The sequence below is a fragment of the Osmia bicornis genome, chromosome 2 (genome assembly GCF_907164935.1).
Source record: "Osmia bicornis bicornis chromosome 2, iOsmBic2.1, whole genome shotgun sequence".
Classification (NCBI taxonomy): Eukaryota; Metazoa; Arthropoda; class Insecta; order Hymenoptera; family Megachilidae; genus Osmia; species Osmia bicornis.
The window spans coordinates 13,061,966-13,085,820 of NC_060217.1; the positions used below are offsets into that span (position 1 = coordinate 13,061,966).

General features: G+C 43.6%; 1 protein-coding gene across 1 annotated transcript in view; it reads left to right on the plus strand.

The window, feature by feature from the left end:
* Window positions 1–23,855, plus strand: part of LOC114877166 — a 171,816-nt gene that overhangs the window by 17,933 nt on the left and 130,028 nt on the right. Inside the window, exon 2 of the mRNA XM_046290135.1 lies at window positions 22,412–22,486. The gene's annotated coding sequence lies outside the window, so the exon portion shown is untranslated. The remainder of the gene's footprint in view (window positions 1–22,411; window positions 22,487–23,855) is intronic.

A 23,855-nucleotide genomic window follows, 5' to 3' on the forward strand; every position in this document is an offset into this window, starting at 1 on the left:
GCTTTGCCTGCTTGCTATCGAATCCGAACATTTCCGTAACGTACGAGCAGGCTCGCGAAGAAATTTGTCTATTTACAGGAATATTCGTACTCGACCTATTTCGTCGATGCATTTCGGCATCCTTTCGCGGCAACCGCATCCGCCAGAAGCGGTCGTACAAAGCACCACAATAAATTCACGCCACTGGCCGAGTTTCTCTCGTTTGCATCCACCTTTCCGATCGAGGAACACGTTTAGATCTCGATCGAACGAGGAAACTGCCACGTAAGTGGCTCGAAACGACCTGGAAACTCTATGTACGGGTACACAGGAACACCTTGTTACTCGTCTTCGTCTTAATGAATACCTTCCAACCTGAATTTCGTCTGTCTTTATCCTTTCGCGACGTTTGCGAATTAATTTTTTAATTCAACACGATAAGAGAATTGGTGGTCTATTTTGTGGCGTAAACGGGTGAAATTTCCAGCGTTCACGAGGTCGATAAACCCAAGATGCATGGTGCAACTAGCCACAGGGCCCGCACACCCTGACCAATTACCACTGAGAGAATGCAAGTTGCGCCACTTGTACAATCAATGGCATTCGTATATAGAGTCGGCCACCCTGGCCAATTGTATTCCCTGTGCGGGCCGAGAGAGGCCTATTATGATCGTTATATGTACTTGGAAAATACAAAGGAGAGAGCCTGATACCGAGTTGGGCACTGGCTCACGAACATACGATGCTAACAGTCGAAATATTAATAGAAAGTGCAGGTTAGTGTTGGCTGCATGCTGGCAATGCATCGCTACACGGCCCTTTACAGACAATGTGTACTTCTATCAACGGCCGTCCAGTTCTCTGACAATGAAAGCGAAACTATTCTGCCTTTACACGCGAAGTTACGAGCTCTCTCTTTTTAGTGGAACACGTGATATCTGACTGGAACTACAATACCACTGTACGGCTATTACAAAAAAACCATTCACAATTATGAATGGCCAACTAAAGAATTTATAGAAAAATTTCAAATACACCTGTTTGAAGGTGTAGAATACAAATAGCCTGATTGTGAGTGTTAAGTAACTCTTCAAATAGCATCGCGTCAGATTGCGCACTTTGACGTGCCAGGGATTTCATCAAAGCCAAGGGATTAAACAAGAGAAAAGGCCTCGGAGTAATAAAAAAACATCAAAGCGCAGGAACGTTCTGGCTGCGGTTATAAACAACCATGGTACAGTGCGGTTTCGTTGTAAATACGTGGAGAGGGATGTTGAGGAGGGAGAGAGAAGGGTGAAGAGAAGAAACGCGCTTGCGTTGAACAAAATGCAGCGAGTCGGGTGCATCCTGATACGGTTCCGTATCTCGAAGCGCAGGACGTGCCTGAAATATGTACGAGACGTAAGCGTATGAAACTCGCAGGATATCGTGTTGCACGCCTTTTGTTTTATGCAGGAAATGGTTTCCTTGCGAGCTGCGACGTACCCTGTTGTTGCTACTGCTGCTACTGTTCCTCTTGTATCCCATATACTTGGTGTACGGATAAGATATCGCGCATTGTTTACCCCTAACGACCAGACGGGATTGCTTTAGCCCTCTATTGTTATTTATTTCAACACCCTTGTCTCTGGACAAACGGCAATTACAAGGATGATTACCATGATATTTTTTGACGAAAAATTTTCAACAAATCTTTTTTCTGGGTAGAAATGAAGGTCCGTAGTTACAGCAACTAATAAACGAGCAAGGAACGTAGCAGCAGTGGCATGTAACTGCCACACACTTTATGTGACGTGTCGTAGCTTAAACAACGAAGCAAAGGTTAAGTCTACTATAAGTTATAAACTACATCGAAGCAGCTGTCTAAGAGTTTCGTGGTGAGAGGAGAGTCGCAAGTTGGTTGTTGCTCGACCAGCATTTGGCTAACCGATGAGAGAGAGAGAGAGAGAGAGAGAGAGAAAGGTTCACGAGGGTTGATCCCGTGTCAGGCTTGCTCGCCAGCCAATTCTCGAATTAGTCGCAGTCGAATTAATCCCTCTCCGCGAAGTATGCACCAACGATTCGATCAACAACGACAGATTCTAAAGTCTCAAGCTAGCAGCCGGTGTTTGTGCTTTCGACCACCTTCTTCCCTCGTTTCCTTACAAATTACTTTTTTTTTAAATTTAAATTTTTCGCATTTCTCTCCGCACTCTTTGCTGCCGACTTTTATTTATTCTTCTGTGTCGCTAGCAAAGGCTTAGGGTAGAAATTGGAAGGACGATCGCGTAAAACGTAGCTGGCAAGAGCGAAGGAAGCTCGGTCGCATACCTGTCAGGTACAGGTTACCTGCTCTTCTACTGCTGTTCACGTTTTACCTGGCGCGTTACAAACGTTCGTTCACGTGGTCGTTGGAGCGTGAAACCTGCACCGGAGCGTACCTGAGACTCACACAGGTATGCACGCGCGTGTGTGTGCACACGCAATAGAGTGCTTTGAAGCTTCTAAGACCGGGTCGATTATATCGCGGGCTCGTCCGACTTGAAAATCCCTCTTGTGTTTCACCTCCCTTCTTCTGGTAGTGCTGGTTAAAAGGAACGTGAGACCGCTCTTTCCTTGCTGAACCTATGTAATTGGTACAATAGGAACCTTTTGTCTTTTTCTCTTTTCCTTTTTTCACTCGTCCCCTGCCTCTGTAATGTAATTTCTTTTATGGAGCCCGTTTTTCTGCCATTCGAACGGATAAATATGAGCTAATGAAATATGGAATCGAATAAGTTTATCGCGATTTTATGTAAGAAATGAAAGACTATCGCATTTTCCTGAAAAGGGACTGAAAGAGAATAGAGCAGCTTATGGTTCGTAGCCCTCTGTTCAATAATTCCTACCCACATCAACCGTAGACCGTGTATTCGAAACGTTTGAAACGTCTTGCACCGTTTACGCAGCTCTTCATTACGCGCCGTCCCGTCCCGTCCCTCCGCTTTGCACCCTACCGGGCTTTTGAATTTTTAATTTCCGCTCGGTAATCGCGAGGGGTAGAAGAACGGTCGTCTTGCGTTTAAGGGACGTTAGAATTGTCACGAGCAAGATACATAGAAATCTCTTTCGAATGCAGATGTATGCGAAAGGAGCGACCGCGTGACTCGAGTGCGAACTCTCTGACGATGCACGCTACATAGTCGGCTGACACTCACGCGAAACGCACACCACCGCGCACGCTAATGTATACCGACTAACGAGGTCGATTACACTGATATTGTCTCGAATTACCCTATGCTGGTTGTTCCGTGGAACAGCGTATAGGGGAAAAGAAAGGATTTCGTTCAACCGGACTCGTGCATTGGACACGCGATATGTAGTTCGAGTTAGCTTACGATTCTTTAGATCTAGTTAATTCATCTATTGTTAATTTGCAAAGTGCTTGTTCTGGAATTACGTTTAAAACAATCAGAGGGTATAAAAGGAAAAATACACAATTCAACGTACTTCCGTTCGCCGATTGAAACCTTTTCCCATCTACAAATCTAAACTCTTGGCATTGAAGCTTAAGCGAAGAGAGTAGCGTTCGGGTAATCGCAATTATGTGTCGAATCGCAAGAAAAGGCTGCACCTCCGGCGATTCTAACGAATTCCGTTGGCTGGATTGTAGGTATTCAGTAGAATCGGCATTCATAATTCAGTGCTGGAGAAAAGAGGGATGGTTATTGTCTCAGTGGACTCGGTAACCGGTCTATCCAAGAAAACACAAAGCCAGAGATCGACCGGGTTTCCCTTTTTCTCCGTAAATACGTCTAGGCCAGGCAACGCGAAGAAGCGTGGAAATCCTCCCACCTCGAATAGTGCAGACCTGGATACCGGGATAGGGTTGAAACCGGATGGGATGAGTTTGTGCGGAACGGAGAAAGACGGGTGGTAAAGGAACGTTGATAGAGAGGGATGGTATCGGGAAATTTCTGAAATACCGTAGCCCGTGAAATGCACTTGTTCTGCATTTGTACTTGACTTGCCTCTATCTGTCTTGATACGTGTGTACTACCATCGACTTCAAGATGTTGCTTCATCTTTTTTCGAAAACGTTTCAATATTTTTCCTTTGAAAAGTCAACAATTGATTAGACGCGAATATTTTCGCGATTTATAAATTTGACAAATTTTATTGAAAAAATATATTATATTCTATCTCGTTTACGTATGTACCTACGAAAAATAGTTGAATTCAGCGGCGATTCGCGTTGATATGAAAACGTTCTGTCGTGTAAACGGTCGCACGATGAATTACGTCGAAAGCAGATTACATTCCATGCACGATAGCTTACAACGCGCTGTTCCACTTCTTCTGTTAAATCAATAATGTATCGGCCTGGACCGGCGGCGCCGGCGACCATCGTCGTTCGTTCGCGACTTTAAATCTTCGTAAAACGAATTCACGGAAAAATTTCATCGCGATAAACTCTTGGTGCAGCACCCTTCCCGGATTAAATATTCATAGACGAGACCGTGTATCGATCACTGTACGCGACAAGGATTTATTAACGCTAGAATACCATAATCCGTTGCTTTTCATTTACACTTGGTAAATAAAATACTGTACATCGATTTCAACTACCAGATCTTCTTTTCAATTATCCTCTGTTGGTGTGTATATGTAGCCACCGCAAATCCACTTAATACAAACTCGATAAAGTCAAGCTTCCAAGGTCTGGAAAAGCTCGAGTAAATAGAAATTGAGTGAAATCCACAGAAAGACGTGATGTTACAAACAAAATTCCTTCTTTTTTTTCTCTCTTAATTGAAAGTTGCACAAAAGTCCTAGCTACAACAATTTACCAGGGAAATAGAAAACGCGTTATAAGTTGGCCAAAATCGTATATGTATTCAATGTTTAGAGGAACGTTCCCCATTATTTGCAGGTGTTGTGGCGGCAACGAAAGCAGCTCGAATATTTCAATTTTGCTGGCAAACAAAAATTTCCGATGCCTGGAACCTGACACTCGTTCAATTTTTATGCTTCTGTAGCCGCAGTTGCTGTTCCCGCGATTTTTAATTCGATCGAAACATTTTTACTTCGAAAGACCGAAGCGAAAGCGTTGTTTCATTATTGCGCATGCATTTCGAAAATCTCAATCAACTACATCTACAATTTAGATTATAAATTTATAATTGCTATTTTATACATCAGTAATACAATATAAATGTTGTTTCAAATTTTCGATCCCTACGCCCAGTCAACTTGTTAAGTAGACTTTAATTACTTTAATTCCATGTTTACTTGTAATCGCATTTGGCAGAGCTTAACTTCCTTTCGATTCTCTTTGACGGCAGAGTGCAGGCGTCGATCGGACAAGTCAGCAGGTGTGTCACTGCAGCTTTCTATAAACTGGTATAGGGCGAAAGCTCTTAGGGGTGTATTAATCCCTGGTATTACGAGGCCGTCGGTGTGCGCAAACTTATCAAAGGGAGTATTACACCGAGTTCCCGATCTCCTTTTCTTCCTATCCTCCCTTCTCTTGCCTTAATCTTCTGGCTTTGTTTCTCACACACCTAGTTTTTCGCCTCGAAAACTTTCCTAGTACTGTCTTTGAACGTCGTTAAAGAAGACGATTGCTTCTTACCGTGGTAAAAAATAATTATTCTTATAAACCGTCGTTCTCGATATCGCGTCTCGATTACGATCTGTACGAAGGGAAACAAGCATGGCTGGCTGTCTCTTCTCTACACCATTCTTCTTGCTTACGCGGCATAAACTTTGCCACTGGGATAACCAAGAAACAACACGGGACATTTCTCAACTCGAGCAAGAATCAACGGCGTCGCGTCGCCTTGACGAAGAGGCTATCTTTGCGCACCACCTATAATCCCGACGAAAAAAAAGAATGTCCCGGTTATCTTCGCCTAGATCGAATCGAATTTTTCTCTCCGCGCGACCGCGAGTTCGCGACTTTCGAAGGAGGGCAGGAAGAAAAGAGAGTCGAGATTTTACGAGGGAGAAAGTTGAGAAGAGAAATTGGATGGAAGACGGCGAGAGGAGAGATAGACGAGCGGTAGTCCACTCGAGGCTGCGAAGTCGATGGACGCACGTGTCGAAACTCGGCTCGGCTTCGCCCTCTGACGTTTGGCCAGCGCCGATAACGATAATCCAATTTTTCCGAATAATATTTGTCTTGAAGAACGATGTTCACCTCGTCCGTTCTTTCTCCGCTGTCTAGACTGGCGAATATCAGGCTGACCTTCAGTCGGCTGCATTGTTGAACAGAACGAGAAGATAGGCTAGATTAAGTTTATTCTTCGCTTTTAAAGCACTCTCGGCTTTTCATATAACGGACCAGTTACTTTAGAAACAATCTGCTTATTAATAGCTTATCTCGCGACGTTGAATCTGGTATTCCTTAAATAAAAATGAGACGAGACGTCTGAAAAATGCAACAGATAAATCGCGTTTAAGATATAATCGGATCAGTTAGCCGGCGATTCTGAAGCGTCACGGATATTTCGATAATAAAAGTCCACGTCAGTTTTAATCGGTATCCGTGGCGTGGTTGATACGATCGTCGAAAGCGGTGTTCGATTAAATTAACCGGTTCGATGAATAGAAACTCAGTTAACGGTAACGAATTTTCCTTTTTCCATCGATCCTCGAGCGTCGTCGTTTACCGACTTATTATTACTCATTCGATCGTTGCGAATCAGGTTTTATTCTAAAATTGGCTAAGCGAGACTGCTTTCAGGTTTCTTGAATATTTGAAATCTAAAATGTTGGAGCGAATCTTTTTTAACACCCTGTATCTCCCTCGGCAAACATTGCCTCGAGCATTTGCCCTCTCACCCTATAGGTTCTCCGGATAATCTCGCGATTTGTAAGATCGCTTTTCCGAGCTGATCTCGGATCTGACGTCACGGGTGACACGCTTACTTCTATTTGACTCGGTTATGCTAAGCAGCCGACCCATGCCAACCTTCTCTCGAAATCATAGTGACACACTTTCATAAACGAAAGAGAGAAATTCGAAGCGATCGATTTCCATGGAGAAAAAGAGTTTTCTGCTTCGACAGCGAAAAGCTACGACGCGTATTCGTCGGAGATTTCGGCTGAAACCTTTGTACTCGAGGATCGTGAAATTTTCAGGAAGAGAAGAACATTGGAAGGATCCAACCATCGATCACTCGTGGCCGAGGGTAGACAAAAATACGATTCCTTTCGACTTGTTGACTTTCCTTGGATTTCCTCTTCCACCGAAGCCGAGGATTTCTTCGTTTCCTATCGCGTATGCCTCTATGCTTCCTCGCTTGGTCCTTACTGCTGCTGGCTTCATCGGAATTCCGTCGACCTTGCCAAGTCGAGAGCAAATCCATTCTGGCCACCGCCACCTTTCTTCTTCGTCTTTCCCTCTCGTACACTGGTTGAAAAGAGTTTTCCCAGTGCCATGTGTGTATTTATTATTCCCTAAATACACATTTCTTACGATACGATATACGTGCGCATACAATTCCTCTGGAATATTTATTTCTTGAGAAGGATCCATATCCTTGCAGAGATTTGGACCAGTATTTTTCAATAATTATGTTTCGTACATTGTACGATTGAACATACAAAGAAAGAAACAAAAAAATACGATCGAGGAGAAATAAAGAGGAAGAGCGCGGTAGGAGGAGGTAGAATGGTAGAGAGTTTGTGAATTCATGGCGCTCGTAAATATGTTAATACTTGGTGTCCACCCCTGGCCTCGAGTGGATAACGAAAGAGGGTAAGTTTGAAGGGAAAAGAGGGCAGTCTTTCATGGGTATCCTTTATCCTAACGGGTATTGTGCGCGATTGAACGATATCGTCTATTTCACTGGCAATAACGCCGAAAACTTCCTACGGCATCTCGATATTTATTATCTATTTAGAATACAAAGGAAACTCTCTCTGCCGTGACACTCCCGCTCAGTCTGGAACTGAATCATGATCTACAATTTATGGTAATAATATTCTCTGAATTATCTGGGATAGGGATTGCGATTGGCCTATGTAAGAATTGAAGGTGCGATTGAAACGAAGGCTGGCAATAAAGAAAGGGGGCCACTGACATACTAATTAGTTGTTGCAATTTACATTACTTGTAATAGGATTCGCAGCAATTATTTCTGTATCGATTTTTCATCGATCAATCCATATTAGGAATGTCGGAAAGCGTAGGTTTCTGAGAGAGTTTATCGTAGGTTAAAGGAAGCTATCGGTACAATGGGCGTCTAGGATTGTAAATAACAGGCTCGAAGCGGTAAATTAGCAGCGCTAATACACTTTAGCGGCACGGGATTAATGGTCCGTATTCTGAACGTGCTTACAAGAGCGGTAACAGTTATTAGCGGTAGGTCATTAGACGGTTTGCACGGAACAGTCGACAGGTTTGGTCAACAAGGTCATTTGTAACTGTTAACACGCTTGTAAGTGCGAATTGAATTCGGCCTAATATCCCCGTTAGCATCGCATAACTGGCCTCTTGTTGTTTCCGACTATCGTTCTTGCTTACAAGTCCTTGTTCTCCATGTTATTTTATTCTATCATGTTAAACACGTTCACCAGCTGGAACTAACGCGTTAACGTATTTTATAAGGGTTGAAGGGTCGAGGCAAAAGTTATTATCTGGAATGGTACCGTGTTTGGTAAAGAAAAACTGAATGGAGTAGCTAGGTATCTCGAAGAAACATTAGACTTTCCTTGCCGGCCATTCTTCAGCCAGAACTTATGGGTCCACGTGAATAATGTTTGCATTAGAATCAATTACACTTTTATCGCTTTTCTATCTAACAATGCATCGTAACAGGGAGAACGGTAACCTTCCTCTGGCTATTTCGATTCCTTTTCCGCCCCAGTTCCGTTTTATTAGCTGTCATTTGTCCAGCAAACTATTGCAGCCACTTTCTCGCTGCCTCGCTCAGCGTTTCCCGATCGCCTCGTAGAAAGACAGCCGCAAATCATGCGTCCACGATATCGACCTTTCACTCGAAACGATACCCACTCTCGTTCTAACCACTTAATGCAGCAGTGAAGTTTTATCTACCCCTTTCTTGTAGAATTAGAATAATTTTAGAAAAATTGCAATAAGAACGCTTTCAACTTGGATCTAATAAAATAAAAGATGACAGGGTAGTGGGGTGGTAAGCATCGCAGAGGGTTGTTGTACGAGCAATATCAAAAATCTTCCGCATATCCGGCGAACCAATATTTGCCATAGAGATGAATGGTGGTAGGAAATCTTCGTCGGTCCCTTTCTCAGTCGGAACCAACCCTGCCCTTCGCGCGAACCGAACGGGAGCCCTTCTTCCGGCTGTCAGACCGATGACACGCGTTTTTTGCGTGTTGTTCGCGCGTATAACCAGCTAACAGGGTTGATCCGCCGTGATCTAAGAAACGATCGCAGGGTAGAAGCCCCTAAAAGACCCTTTTATTTTTATCAAATAGTTTACACGATCGTCAATTTAACGAAAATTTGTCGAAAATATAATAATTCAAACACCCGAGCTACAAAGCAAGCGCCAATAATGTTGATACATTCGTTTAACGAATTGTTTCAACTGACCGTCCCGATAGAAGGGATGGTGTATCGCATAAAAACGAATGGAATGGAATTGAAACGAAATGAAAGTTTCTTGAAAAAAAAAAAGCGGTATTAATTGAAACCGACGATCAAACCGGTTTCCGGTAATTACATTTTTGTTTGAAAAGTTAATATTTCAATATCCAGAGGCCGGCTACGTTCTCGTGTTTCGTTATGTTACGCAGCGACGTTTGTTGCATGCCTGTATTAAATTAATTAAACGGACCCCCCTCGTCGAAGCACATTTAACACTCTACGCTATATGCGTATCGATTTGCCTGCTGCATTTTTTTTTTCTTCCTTTTTATCAGCGCAGTTGTAGTTGAATAGAAACGTTCTGAATCATCATTGAACAACGGTTACCGCGGTCCTGGCGTGGATATAATTATTACCACCTGCAGTATCGGTTGCTCGTTATGTATTCATTTATAGCCGGCCCGATGTAACGCAATACTGTATTGTCGATATTGTTCACCGCGTACAATTAACGTAAAATATTACACGCTGTCGGAGGTGTACATCGATTTTCGCCTGGAATTTAAACTCCCCACTCTGCAACAATCCCTCCACGAGCAGACTGCTGAAAAGTACAGAGCTGTTCAAATTATTCGACGAAACAGTAGAAAGGAGCGTTTCGATGTTTCAACCCTGGAAATACGAGGATTCTCGCCATCAGTTTTCCATTCATCATTCCATCCAAATCGTAGGCTTGATTTATTGAAAATGAAAATGGTTCGTCATTGTTCATCTAAAGAAATCGAGGAAATTATTCGTGAAATTTTAACAGTTTGCTCGTTATTCAAGAGAGAACAGCAAACGCAACGACGCGAGAATAGTTGTAGAAAGAAGAAAGGACCTTTTTATCCAACGGTTCGTTCGACGACTAATATTATCGAAAAATATTTGAAGTACGAAATCAATGGAGGCCATCGGTTGAACGTGCAAATGCACCCTCCACTTCCCTCGTCCATTCGATTCCCTGCCATCCCAACCTAGTGACAATAACGAGAATTCAACGATCCAACCTTCCATGCCGCGTTAATATCCCTCTTCACGATTTCGCAGCGTAAGGACAATGAGGAAGAAGTGCCATCTTTCTCGAGCGGACAGGTGTCCCTGGAACGAAAGAGAGATTCGTGCTCGAATCGTGATAAAAAAAGGGAAAAGAGGAACAGCGGCTGACACTCGTTGTACGAATTCCCCGAGCCAGCAACGGGGCCCCGTTTTCAAATTATTACATTGCTTCTCGAGATGATCGATGCTCGCTTTCAGCGTTTACACCACCGGGATCCGGTAATCGTTCGTGTCTTGCGAGCATTTCGTCGCTCCACGCGATATTTCTCGCGGTCTCCCTTCTCCTTCTATCCTGAAACCCTTTTCTACGGGTTAAGGACAGGGTCATTCCTTAGGCTTTGTGACGGCGAGTAATTAAGGACACGGCTGGGCGGTGATTGTTCTGCTGATGAAAAGAAATATGAACCGAGATTGTAAATAATTTCTGACGCGAGTAATCTTCCTGCATCAATACCGACTTACGATGTACCTATTAGGTTCGTATAATAAAGATTTGACCAAGACAGAAAAGTATCCGTATTCGGTTTTATCGTCGCAGCAGTGTGATGCCAGAAAAGACAGTAAATTATCGAATTCGTCGTCACGGTCGTTTCGCCGGCCACGAACGACGCTCGAGGATTGGACAATGACCATGAGAGAAATCAATTTGTGATTTACCGAGGGACAGCCTTTACAAAGTGCATTCTACGCTGTGTCACGTGCGACGGACGGACGTGGAAGGTAGAGAAGGGTGCTTGCTCGGTGAACCTTGAACCGAGGGAAGATGGAACGAACTCGGAAGGGTGGTCATGGTTCTCCTCGACTCATGCACCGGAAAAAAAAATGATCGTAAACGAGAAGAGGAGCTTGCCCACCCTAAATCCGAGGGACTTTCAACGACGAAGCAACGGTGCGCATCCGATCTTGGCCTGATTTATTTCAGCGCCCTGTTACACAGACCTCGAACTCGTTCCTCGTTTGATCTTGCTCGTTACGGAATGCTTGCGCTCTTAAATTCATTTACGCTTGTCCTGGTACCGTGCTGTTTTCTGATTACGAAAGTTGCCTTGCTAAAGCAACCGTGTGTTGGACAAAATTGATTAGACGAGTCAAATGTGTTCGTTAACACTTACGCAAATGAAGAAAGTTTTAGGCAAGATTAAGCAAGAATTCAGCGAACGCTGTAGACTGGACACGACATTCGACAGAGGATTTCCCTAAATCGTTTGATCGTCGTTTGATACGGAAAGGAATCTCTTTATTCGCTGTGAAAACAGTGTTTCGACGGTTCCATTGACATTGTAATCCAGGACGAAGGGTCGAAGGAATGCGTTCGATGAGGGCGTGGGGTGGTAGCCGGCCATTTGATTTCAATTCGCGTTCTTTCGATTCCCTTTTGGTCGGCAAACAAACCGTGCGCAGATTACACGGCGGAATATTTTTACAAATTTACCAAGTCCAGCGTTGCTACGTCTATGTTAGGCCAACCGGCTCGTGTATGTATGTGACTCATGAACGAGAGAAAGAGAAAAAGTGAGAGGGTAGTATGAAAATATAAAGACCGTGGGATGTAAAGACTGCAAGCTCAGGGGCTTTTGTTCTTTCTCCTCGTTTTCTTCCACCCTCGTGCACGAGGAAAATTCACGGACTTAATGGTCTCGTTTATTATTTCTTATACCTCGACCGTCTTCTCTAAGGGTCCACAGCCCAAAAAGTCAGCCACTTTCCACCCTTTCGCCTCGTTTCTGCTGCTTTCAGCCTTTCAAACGGTTTTTGCTGATGGACGTCGATCGAGAGAAAAGGGTCCGCGGGAATATTATAGAGAAGCCGGCGAGTTTTTACTTTCTTTCCTCTCTCTTTCCTTGTTTTTTTTTTTCTTTATTTCCCTATTCTTAAACTCTCCTTCTCTATGCAAGCTTCTCCTCGTGGACGATGAATAACAGCCGAAGGGTGGAACGTCTCGAACGATTTCGTTGTACTCGATATTTCGATCGATCTCGAGCAGGAAAGTTTCTGGATAAATAAGCGAAATGAGCGAATAACGTCGCGTACCATTCAAGGATTGCACGAATTATCGTAGCGCGCTGAAGTATGCGATTGGTTTTTTGGCTAGAATGCGAAACGATAGAATTTTAGCGAATTTTTTTTCCTGGAAAAATTGTATTCCAGCTTACGAAGGCAGAGCTATTCAAAATAGCCCGGGCAAACGTTCCACCCTTGAAATTGAAATACGAAAATACGAGAGCACCGAGTTGACCTGCGTTCTCTAGCCAATGGTAGGAAGCGACGAAGCGAAGGGAGGGTAAGAATCGGTCTAAAACGAATCCAGCGAATTTTCCAAGTAGTTGACCTCTCCTCGAAGCAGAAAAAGGTCGGCAAGGTTCTGCGATGGCGTGCCAATTTCTCTTAATTCGTTTCGACCGGCTTCTACGTGATCGATACGGAGCGAGAATGATGCACGCTGATCCGGAACTTCCGTTTCTCAGATAGAACCAATTCAACCCTTTCAATCAGATCTGTAGTAGTTTTTTTTTTTTTTTTTTTCTTAAAAAAGTAATCTCGAAGAAATTTGTCATTATCGTAAATTTGAGACAAGTTTACGAGCAAGTGTTTCAATTTTTCACGATTCGACAGGGTTTCTAAAGGGCAAACAGCAGTCCAGCAAATCTTCCAGGATGTTTGTCCCGCCTTTCTGTTAACAAAAGGATGCTGTAACTGGGACAGGCGTAAAATATGATGCTTTTAAGGAGAGAAGCTCAGTAGCGTGCGCCTTTAAATTTCAGATCGAACATCCACGAGCTCCTGCCCGTGTGTTAGCGTGTTACCGTCTACGTGTATGTGAAATCAAGCGAGTGATCCTGCAGTATGCAAATACACGTAGCACGGAGGGAAGGAGAGGGGCAATGGAACGTGCTGGGTGAATCTACGAGAGATAGAAAAAGTAGTGAAACTAGGGAAAAGGAAGGAAGTAAGAGGGATTGAGAAGTGGAAGAAGCAGGGAATAGGGAAAATAAAGGTGGAAGGGAAAGGGAAACGGTAGGATAGAGGCAAGGGAGGTGATGTTCTGAAAAATGGGGTCGTAAAGCATTCCACTCATATCGTATCCCGCCTTTTCACCCTACGCGCATACCGTTTCAACCCCGTGTACACGTATTCGTCGGCTTCTTTCAACCCTTTCTGCAACCATCCTCTTGGCCGGGACGTCGATTTTTAATTTTCGCGAGATTTTCATACCGCCTGGCCCGGCAACCGTTCTTGTCAACCTTCGAAGTATCCTAGCCAACAGCAGACTTACGTTGAAACAACGCGAAAATCCTTTCTCCTGGCTTCTCTTTGTACAGCGGTTGCATTGATTCCTCGTTTTTCCTTTTTTTTTCGTTTTTGCGATCGACCAATACTACCTGGGTTTATTGCCAGCTTAAGCGGACGTTCTCTGACGATGTCGCGATGCTTGACTCGTACTACTGATTCTTTACAAACTCTGACAATGAACACGTTTGCAGGCAAACTAAACGTCAATTTGTATTTTATTTTCATTGCTGGCGATATCAGCAGCGATAATATATTGTTATGGTACGCGCATTGTAAACGCGCGACAACAAACGATATATTACCAACTTATTAATTATACAGTGTACGCCTAGTGCATAATTAATTCGTCATTGCGACCCTCATTTTGCATGCCATGTTCCCGCACGTATTGTTATACAACTACCATCGCGTTGCTTGTAATACGTGTTCTTTTTATCGTCGCCAACTAAAATGACGATGTACTTAAAGAAAAGTATCTCGATTTTTATCGAGCTGTTCAATTCAACATGCGCAACGTCTACGTTATTTGCACGTGATGACTCGGTTTTAATAATTCAAAAATGAGAACTCTAGAATAAGCGATCGGCGAAGCAAAGAGAGCAAGGACAGACCGCAAAGTGACGGTGATTAATTCGATGAAAATGATCGTGATCGTACCGGCAATTTAGTCGTGGCTCGAACCGTCCAAGCCACTTGAATTTTCACGATACTTGTCGCTTATCTTCGTTCGCTATACCGGCGCGGCGCCGTACGTATCGGCTGGCAATCCATTAACGTAGATCCGACGCGTGACCACCGACGAGATCGTGTGGTTGCACCAGGAATCACGGCTTGATCCAGAATCCTGGACGTTCTGGTTTCTGGCCTGGCCAGTCATACCTCTGCCATCGACTCTCTCATCAAATATTTAAGGCGCGGTGTAAGAGAGATTAGTCAAAAGTCCATCTCCCTTTTGACCATTCGCGTAACTACGATTTTTCTCCGAAGTAAAAACGAAGAGGAAACGGCATATACCCTTCAAAGGATTTGAATACGTGCTTCAAATAATTTAAACCGCGCTAAATATCTATGCAAGTACAGTTCGATTGCCAGAAAATTCAGCTTCAACTTGTAAAATCGATCGGTTCGAGGAGGAACGTACAATCGTTGGTTTTCGTCAGCATTCGCATCGTTCGTCACAGTGTTTCCAAAGCTAGCGAGAGAGCACGAGAGAGAGAGAGAGAGAGGAATAGACAAGTTTCGCTGACCCCCGGAATTTTCCTAGACAGACCTAAAGCCATGAAGCTCGGATGCCTGGCTCCTTGCAGCAAAGAGCCTCGTACCATCGTCGAGCTTCCATGGATTTGCTGGAGAATGTTTACCTAGTAGACCGAAGTCGAAGGGAGATGAAGGATTAGAGACGGGTAGCAAGGTGTCGGTCGGTTAACCCGAGAAGTCGGTGTGAAACTCGAGGTCGACGAACAGAGAAAGACGAGTTAACTCGAGTCAGAAGGTGCGAGAAACTCACTAATACTAAATTACGCGATGTTATGATAAGCTACAGGGTGTGTACTGTATTCGAATGTACTCGTTGAACCTTGACGCTTCCATGTAATTAACGTAAGGAGGCTTTCCTAGCCGATTTTGATAGCGAAACTCGGCCGATTTGCAAGATCGCTCGAATCGAAAACGAAAACCTTTACATTTTCCCTGACGTACACTCTACCAGCGTAAATTATGATTTACACCGGTCTGCTGCAAAGTCGAAGACAAATCTCGCGTGGACAACGTTTGTTCGGAAGATTGCTTTCAGCTCGTCCTCTTGTCTTTGCGCCAATATACTGGTAGAACGTCTCGAAAGCGTATTTTACAATTACTACGGCACAGCCTGGTAACTCCATTCAACTATTTGGTAGAGAGGAAGAGGATCCTGACCCGGTGCGACGCTCAAGATTTAACTACAGCCGGCGCTCGGCGCTCGGCGCTCGTCGCGACGCGGCATGGCACTCGGATGCATTCAAGTGCGCGACACTGAATCGCATTCAGATATAATTACCGTCGCTTCAGAGAACATCGCGCGTCATTAGTTACAGATGCCGGGGCACGAGTAATAAATTACCATGATAAACAGTCGACTGATTCGTCATATTTATTCAACGCGTTGTAGCAGCACCGTCACCGTTCATTTACATCGACCAATATTAATCTTTCTCAGCTGTTTTATTCGTTTCTGGATTGATATTTTAATTGTACGAAGACCTTCAGCTTTCACTGTAGCTTTCTGTTCTTCCTAATTTATCTGGAAATCGATGTATCCGTGTGAGAAGCACCATAATTCCAAGATAAATAGCCAGCAAATTCAAGGAAAACATTCGGGTGCAGATTTACCCTTTGTTAAACTCAGTTTATCTAGGAAACGGCTACGAAAAGAGTTAACTTTCCCATCGAAAATCTGTTGTTCCACTGTTTTCTCAGCACTTAGAGAGCGCTTTAGAAACGAAGCTTACCGATACACCGTAGACCAAAGCCGTCGTTCAGGGTAGCGAAAGTGCGACGAGGAGAAGACGGCTAATTCGAGGGTGACCCTGGTTAGATTTTAGCCGAGAAATCGCTGCGGGACTATGGTCGACGGCTTACGAGGGTGTTTCCCCGAGCAGGTGCGGATTTCGGTTTGCGAACCACGACAAAGGTGTGCACGCTTATACACAAACCAGCCACGCAACCCATTCTACGGTTCACCTTCAATCCCATCGGATAAAACTCCCCTACGTAGTCTGTACCTGTGTAGACTGCCATACGTGGAAGGTATTCAAGTGTCGAACTTAATTTTTATTTATTCACGTTTTATTTTTTAATGTGATATTAATTTTTCTTTCTGTAGCGTCGCATATTTTTGAAAATTAACCCAACCAGAAACTTTTGTACCTTACCACGTACATGTCCACCAGAAGCTGTCTTACTCTTCACCCTACTCGACCTCCTTCCGACTTTCTATCATCCCCATCCGCCTCTCAGACACCCCAGAATCCACCAACAAACGCCCCGGGGTCCCAGCTTCCTGAATATTTTATTTACTCCGTCCGATGTTGCGTCTCCTCGCGACGGTGACGTTCTTTTTGCATCAACCCCTTTTCCCCCTTTTCTACCTTTCTTTCGCGGTTCTGCCTCATCATCAATGCTCCTTGCTCCTCTTCCCTCTTCCTCCTTCTTTCGCGTTCGCTCTTTCTCTGTATCCATTCACCGAGAATGCTAGCCGCCTTTTCTTCTCGATTTTTCTTCCAGGCTTGTTTTTACTGTCGACTCATTATCGATGCGTTCCACCGCCCTTTCTCGGCCTGCCATCCCTTCGAATCCCGTTGCTTTATCCCGACGGTTTAGCGGATCACGGGGTGGCTTTGTTTTACGGTCCGAGGGGAAATTTATTATTCCGTCCTCTTCTTGGACGCGCAACTTTTTCGCCTCTTCCTTATCTCCATCGTGCTTTCGTCACTCGGGTTATCGGTCCCTTGGTTCTTATCGATTCCTCCTCTTACGACGTCCTCTCGCAGTACGTTCAACCTTGTCTCACCTTTCCGGATGCTTCCACTCTTTCTCACCCTTAATCGTTCGAATTTATCTTGGTTAAAACGTCTCTGAAGGAAGATTCACAGCTCGTGTTGCCAGGTACACGCGACTGTCAAAGTTGCAGGTTATTCGAATAAATTTTAAAACAGCTTGTAATACTTTACTCGTAATAAAATAATCAAATATATCGAACTAATGCGGAAAAACAATGGGCAATTGGGAAGGAAAGAGGGCGTGAAATTCCCAACACGGCTGTTACCAATATCCCAATCAAACATAGAATTCAATTTTCAGTAGAAAAATACGAAGCGTCGTCCAATCGATAGGCTGAATGTTATCCACCGTAGACCAATCTATCACCAATTCTCAGACCACTATTTCGAATTACACAGATCCAGTGGCAGGAATAATTCAAGCGTCCTCGCTCCTATTCCTGTCTGTTAACTATTTATGCCGAAGCCGAAAGTAAAATAATCAAATATGCAGCTATCAAAGAGAGAGAGAGAGAGAGAGACAGGGTGCGAGTAAAATAAATTCCCCGAGATCGTATATCACTTTTCATTGAACACGCCTGTAAGTTGGTTACGTTGTCCGGGATGGAAGGGTGCTGCTACCCTAGCGGCGACCAAGCGGATACCAAGCCGAAACGAGATTACGAGGGACACGCGGGTGAAACGGAACGGACGTTCCTTCCCGTCCCTTCCCCTTCCTTCGCTTTCCTCCCGGACTTCTTCGTTAATTTTGCATCGACGTTTCCCGTATGCATCGTGGTCTGCTCGGTTGAACGTCCCGTGTCCGACTACGTGCCAGAAATGCGACACGGTGTGCGTTGTACCGGACCTAATCCGCGACGAGGATAGCCGACGATTTCGTACAGGAATTAATCGATCGGCAGGGGTAAATTCGTGCGCGGGTATTAAAGGATTTCCCCATGGTTCCTGATAATTCGATTGTACTCCTCGTATATATACAAGGCTAACACACCGACCACACGAGCACACCTGCGCAACTCCCCCCTCTCTCTCTTCATCTATCTTGCTGCACTTTCCACGTACAGAGAACAAAATGAATCAAAATCGACGGGTAAATTCCGAAATTCTCCGGTTACATCCGCGCGAAAAAATGAATCCTCTGCTGAGCTTTGTTCGATGCTTGAAATCGTGGCGATCGGTGATATAAATTCCTCTAATACGTTGAGCGTTCGATCAATGGGGTTAAATAACTCCTTTTGTTTCGTATAAACGAAAGAATATAATTAATCTATGTATAAACATCGAGCTACGTCGTGTTTAGGACTAAAGAAACAAATCGTCACCCTTCTGACTCTCGACTGTCTTGTCCTTAATCGAGCACCCTAGCAAATAAACGAGGAAATGGATTCTGTTGTCTGTGGTAAGCTCCAGATTTCTCGCACGGATCGATAATGGACGTTCACAAGAGAAGCTCAATTTGTAAAGCAGAACATGATCCGTTGATGGGTGTCGAAAATCGGCGACCGCGTAAAAACGTGGACGAAGATCCGCTTTAGGCTTCGGGAAACAGCAAAGACGATAATTGCTTTTTTTTCACCGAACGGAATGAAAATATTGTCCCTGTCGAGGGCAGAGTGGAGTTGACAGCATGAATTTAGCATTAAAAAAATAGATGGTAATCGCCTTAACTTTAAGGGATCCTGTGACGCGACAACGTTCATACCTTTCAAGGGAAATTCGTTAAGATTTTTCAATCGACCAGTCGTTTTTGTTTACCTAACCAAATATATGATAATGCCCGCAGGGCAAGGTGACCAATGAATATTTAATAGCAGGAGCGTGCAAATTTGAACGATTTTGCGAACGCGTTGCTAATTGGCATCAAATAAACGAGGGGTCCTCCACTATATAGGCATTAACCCTTTCGCCAGTTATAGTTACACTTTGACATCAGTCATTAGATCGCGTAATGAGCGAAAGAAAACTTTCAAATTAAAAGTTACAAGCTGCCCTAAATTCCCATTGACGTTCAATGTGTTAACAGCCTATTCACGGGACGTTCTTTTTTAGATTTCCAACGAAAATGTAGCCCATTAGACATCCTGTTTGAAGTCGAAACGTGTCAAGATGTTCGTTTAGAAAATTATTTTTAGAAACGGGAAAGTGCAGTGGAGCGGTTCAAAGCTATGTATAAACATTATTCTCGGTCGGAGTGCGGGTTCACGTGAAACTAAAATAATTTTCATGGATGGTACGCTATAATCCATCGTTTAATTAGATCGTTAATTATACAGTACCAATCAACCACTTAATCTGTTTTTGGATATTCCCGAGTTCGTTGGACGGGTCGATCGGTCTCGCTAATAGATGATTAATAATTAAATAATTTAATTAACTGTCCGACAGCTAGAACCACGTACGGGTCTGTTTCGAAACAGCAGTTTGGTAAAATAATTGATCCATTTAACGTGCTGAACGAACCGCAATTGAGATTTTGCAAGATCATACAGAGAACAAATTTGGAGAATAGGCGGATGGCCGAAAATGATGAAATTTTAACACGAATTCTCTTAATCTTGTCATCTACTTTCCGTGAGTCAGCTTCGCGATTAACCCAGCTCCGTCGTGCGAGAATTAAAGAACCAGCCAGTTGTCCCTGAAAATCATCCCATTCTTCCAGCTGCGTGAAATGAACATTCTTGTTAGCTTGCTGAACCGAGTGAAAAAAGGGCAAAAAAAAACGTGGTTCCCGCGGGGCCAAAATAATTCGTTGACCTTGTCGGCACGATAATCCTTGGTGTCGCGAGGGTTGGAAAAAGAGAACGAAACGGATAGGGGTCGTAACAACAGACTATAGAAGACCCGTGTATAGCGTGTAAAGTGTATAAAAGCAGGATTATAATAAGCCGGGCCACGTTACGAAATTGTTTCGTTCTCTATTAATAATGGCGAAAAGCTGGTCGTCGAAACACATGGCACCCCTTTTGCCACGCGACGATTGTTATTACTGTCAGCAGGGGTGCGTTTCACCCTTTCGTGTGCCGTGGCGGGGAGTTTGTTTCGCTAGCGACTATGCGCCGCTTCGTTTTCTAGTCATAATATAATAGTTGACCGGTTTTCATCTTCTTAATGCCTCTTGCGCCGCTTTGACGAGGAACCAGAGGCCTCTCAAAGGAAATAAACCGTCTTTGATAACCCTCGAGCTAGTCGTAATTCAATTTAACGGATGTTGAGATGTTACGCCTACGTCTTTTATCGAACGGTTTAATAAATTTTCTGATTGCCTTTTAACGTTGATGTACGATCTCTGAAATTTAATTATGCCACGTATCTTTACTTCTATAGAATATCAGTTAAGAATGCTCTTCTTACCGCAAACTCTGTCTTAACAAGAATTGTTAGAACATTGTAGTATGTTCCTCTGTGCAGGAAGCAAGTCGTTAAGAAGAGTCTAAAAGGTGGCAAAGGCTGAAACGATACAGTTGCGTCGGATAGTGCGTGTGGTCGTGTATCGTCTACTTAACAAACTTAATAAATCTGACACATACAAGAGCGCAATGTCGAATGGGCCAGTGAACGCTCTTTTATGCGATTGTGGCTTTGTACGGGGTGTCGTTTTGTCGCGCGGCTCGCATTCAACGTGGTAACAAGCCGTTAAGCAGCAGTCGACTAAACTAGTCCTATTGAGATACTTGAAAAGTAATCTAGCAGGGATTGACCCTGTTGCTCGGTCGCTATTCGTAAGCTGGTTTTCAATGAGCGTACTCTCTCGCGATACACGCTCCTCAGCCGCTCTTGTCGCAACTTTTTTCGTGGGAACACCGAGGGATCCATTTTTATTTTCATTCGCTTTATAACCGGTAACATTGATACAAACATCTCTGACGATGAATAAATTTAGATGTTTTTAGTTGGGGAGTGATCAAAGGGGTCGAAGATTTTTGTACATTTTAATTACGTTTTCGTATGAATCAATCAGTATACGATGTGTCTAAACTAACAAGGAGAAATCATCTAAATTTTGTTCTGCTAAAAAAAGAAAAAATATTGGGCAAATAACGACTGTTGTAAAAAAATCTATATGAAAAATTTTAATGGCAGAATTTTAACGATACCTCTTTCAATAAAATGATCAAATTTCAATCTCGCGTTTCAACCCAATTGACGAAGTTGAAAATTAAATACGAACCAGAACTATTGCATTTCGTTGATTGAAGAATAGAAGTGGAAAAAAATATTTTGTTATTTAATGGCATAGCTCGTCAATGATAGTCGAATAACGATCCCTGTTAGTGTAATTGAATAACGCATGAAACTGTACGAAACAAAGTAACGTATCGTGTTTGAAATTAATTTTTGCAACACGTTAAGACTGTCAGGACAAATGGCCCGTAACAGAAGTTTGAAAGGAAAACAGTAAAAGATTGGCGCGAAGCGTGGCCGATGAGAAAGGACAAAGGATCGACGACAGGGAAATCCTTGAAAGGAAGTTCACCGAGGCGAGAAGGGTGTACAAATCCTAGCGAGGAAGATCCATTCTTCGCGAAAGCATCGTCTTGGCGTTTCTCCGCTGAGCGAGCACTGGATTCACCAGCAGAGATACGTTTAACGCGTCCCCTAATGGCTCGTTACTATCAATGCCACCGCAATCCGTATCGGAGACCAACTTGCCTGCCGCGTTTCCCTCATTGTACCATCGGTAATGCGTCCTCCCTTCGCTTCCCCTTTCCTCCTCGAACGAGGTCTCAACCTCTGCACCCTGATAAGGATGACGCTTGCAACCGGAGACAGAATCGAAAGCCTAATAGCGCGTACGAACAATGGACGCGCCTCGTCATCAGCGTGACTGTAGCGCTAAGTAAATTGCTGCTTGCCAACGATCCAACATTACGCGTACTTTATTGATTATCACCTTCTCCAACTATTATTATTTATCATCGTAATTACTGTTTTTTCACACGAACGTGTTTCGATGGTTTCTGTTGCAGTGTAGTTGCGGCTTCCGGCACGAGAGGCAGACGAGAGAACGCGGATCAGCCGCAGTGCAAATCGTTGCATCGTGGGGCAGGTATTTACATTTATTTATATATTGTGTTTCGAGCAGCCGGTGAATCAGTTTTGCGAATTTTCGCATTCGAGCTGTTTGCACCGATAGGTATTTGTTTTGATCGTTGAAAAGGAGAAGCATCGAGCTTCAGTGATTTTGCTTTTCATTTTACTGATTTTACTGATCATTTATTTTCAATCAATTATTCATGCTTTTTGAGTTGCTTTTTTTCTACTGACTATATCTACTATGTACGAATTTTGTGATAATCAAAACAATGAAGAGTAAATAAGCACTGCACTAAGGGGTTAATATTCATTTCTCGTCATTGTATGTCTGCTTTCCGAGTAGAGCCAAGTAAACAGTTTGTTTGTATACGTTCATGCAGGAGGCTAGTTTTATCCATCGAGTTCTGAAACTTAAAGTAAACGTTTTAAATCGATTTTCCAAAGTGAGCCTGAAAAGATCCGGTAAACCGGTGTGTAAAATCTTAGTAAAACCCTTTGGCAGAGGGGGAAAGGGAGCGAGGCATTAACGATTCCGAGCGTTTTGCATTATTCTTGGTAACTAGATTTTTCATGGGGGTGCATTATTAGAAGCAACGTGGACCGATGGAACAAGCGATCGGAATATCAACGAGCAGGGAACGATGCAAATCGCGAGCACTGCAAGCCAGAAATTCGATTATCACGAGCGATCGGTCAAACGGCGCATGGAAATTTTAATTATCGAAACTACTCGCCACTTGCACCCCACGGATAGAATTGCTGAGAATTTTTGCCCGCCGGTACGAATCACTTGGCCACCGGGCCGGGATACGATAATTATCGCGATAACGAGATTATCGATTTCGCGTGTCGCTACGTTGCAAAGATATCGATGATTAACACTCGCGTCGTGGCAGAGGGGTGAAAAAGATGAGAATAATTTTAAACATCAATACTCGATTGGCTGTATGAAGGGTAGCCCAAGGAAAAGTTTACAATTATTAACTTCCGTTCCTTTTTCCATCTACCCATGACTCATTTTGAATCAAAGGGAAGATAAACGATCGGATTCAAGAGATTTAAAAGGAACAAAGAAATTTCATTTCGAAAAAGAAAAGGTACAACTGAATTGTAATATTGTTAGAAGAATAGAAAGGGTGAATAAAGGATCGTCCGGTATTGTTTTCTAAAACCCATGTACAGATGAAAGTGCAGGAAATGTTTGGCGGTGGGTTGCAGCTCGAAAATCAGGATGATGCAGTAGCCTGAACAAAAGCTACATTGCTGGCCTGCAGCGACTACCCAATTCCCAGCTAAACTATTTAAAAACAGTAGCAGTTGGTACTCTGTCCCGAGGATATACTTGAAAGCGCGGCGAGACAAAGGGTGTATCGTTGATCCAA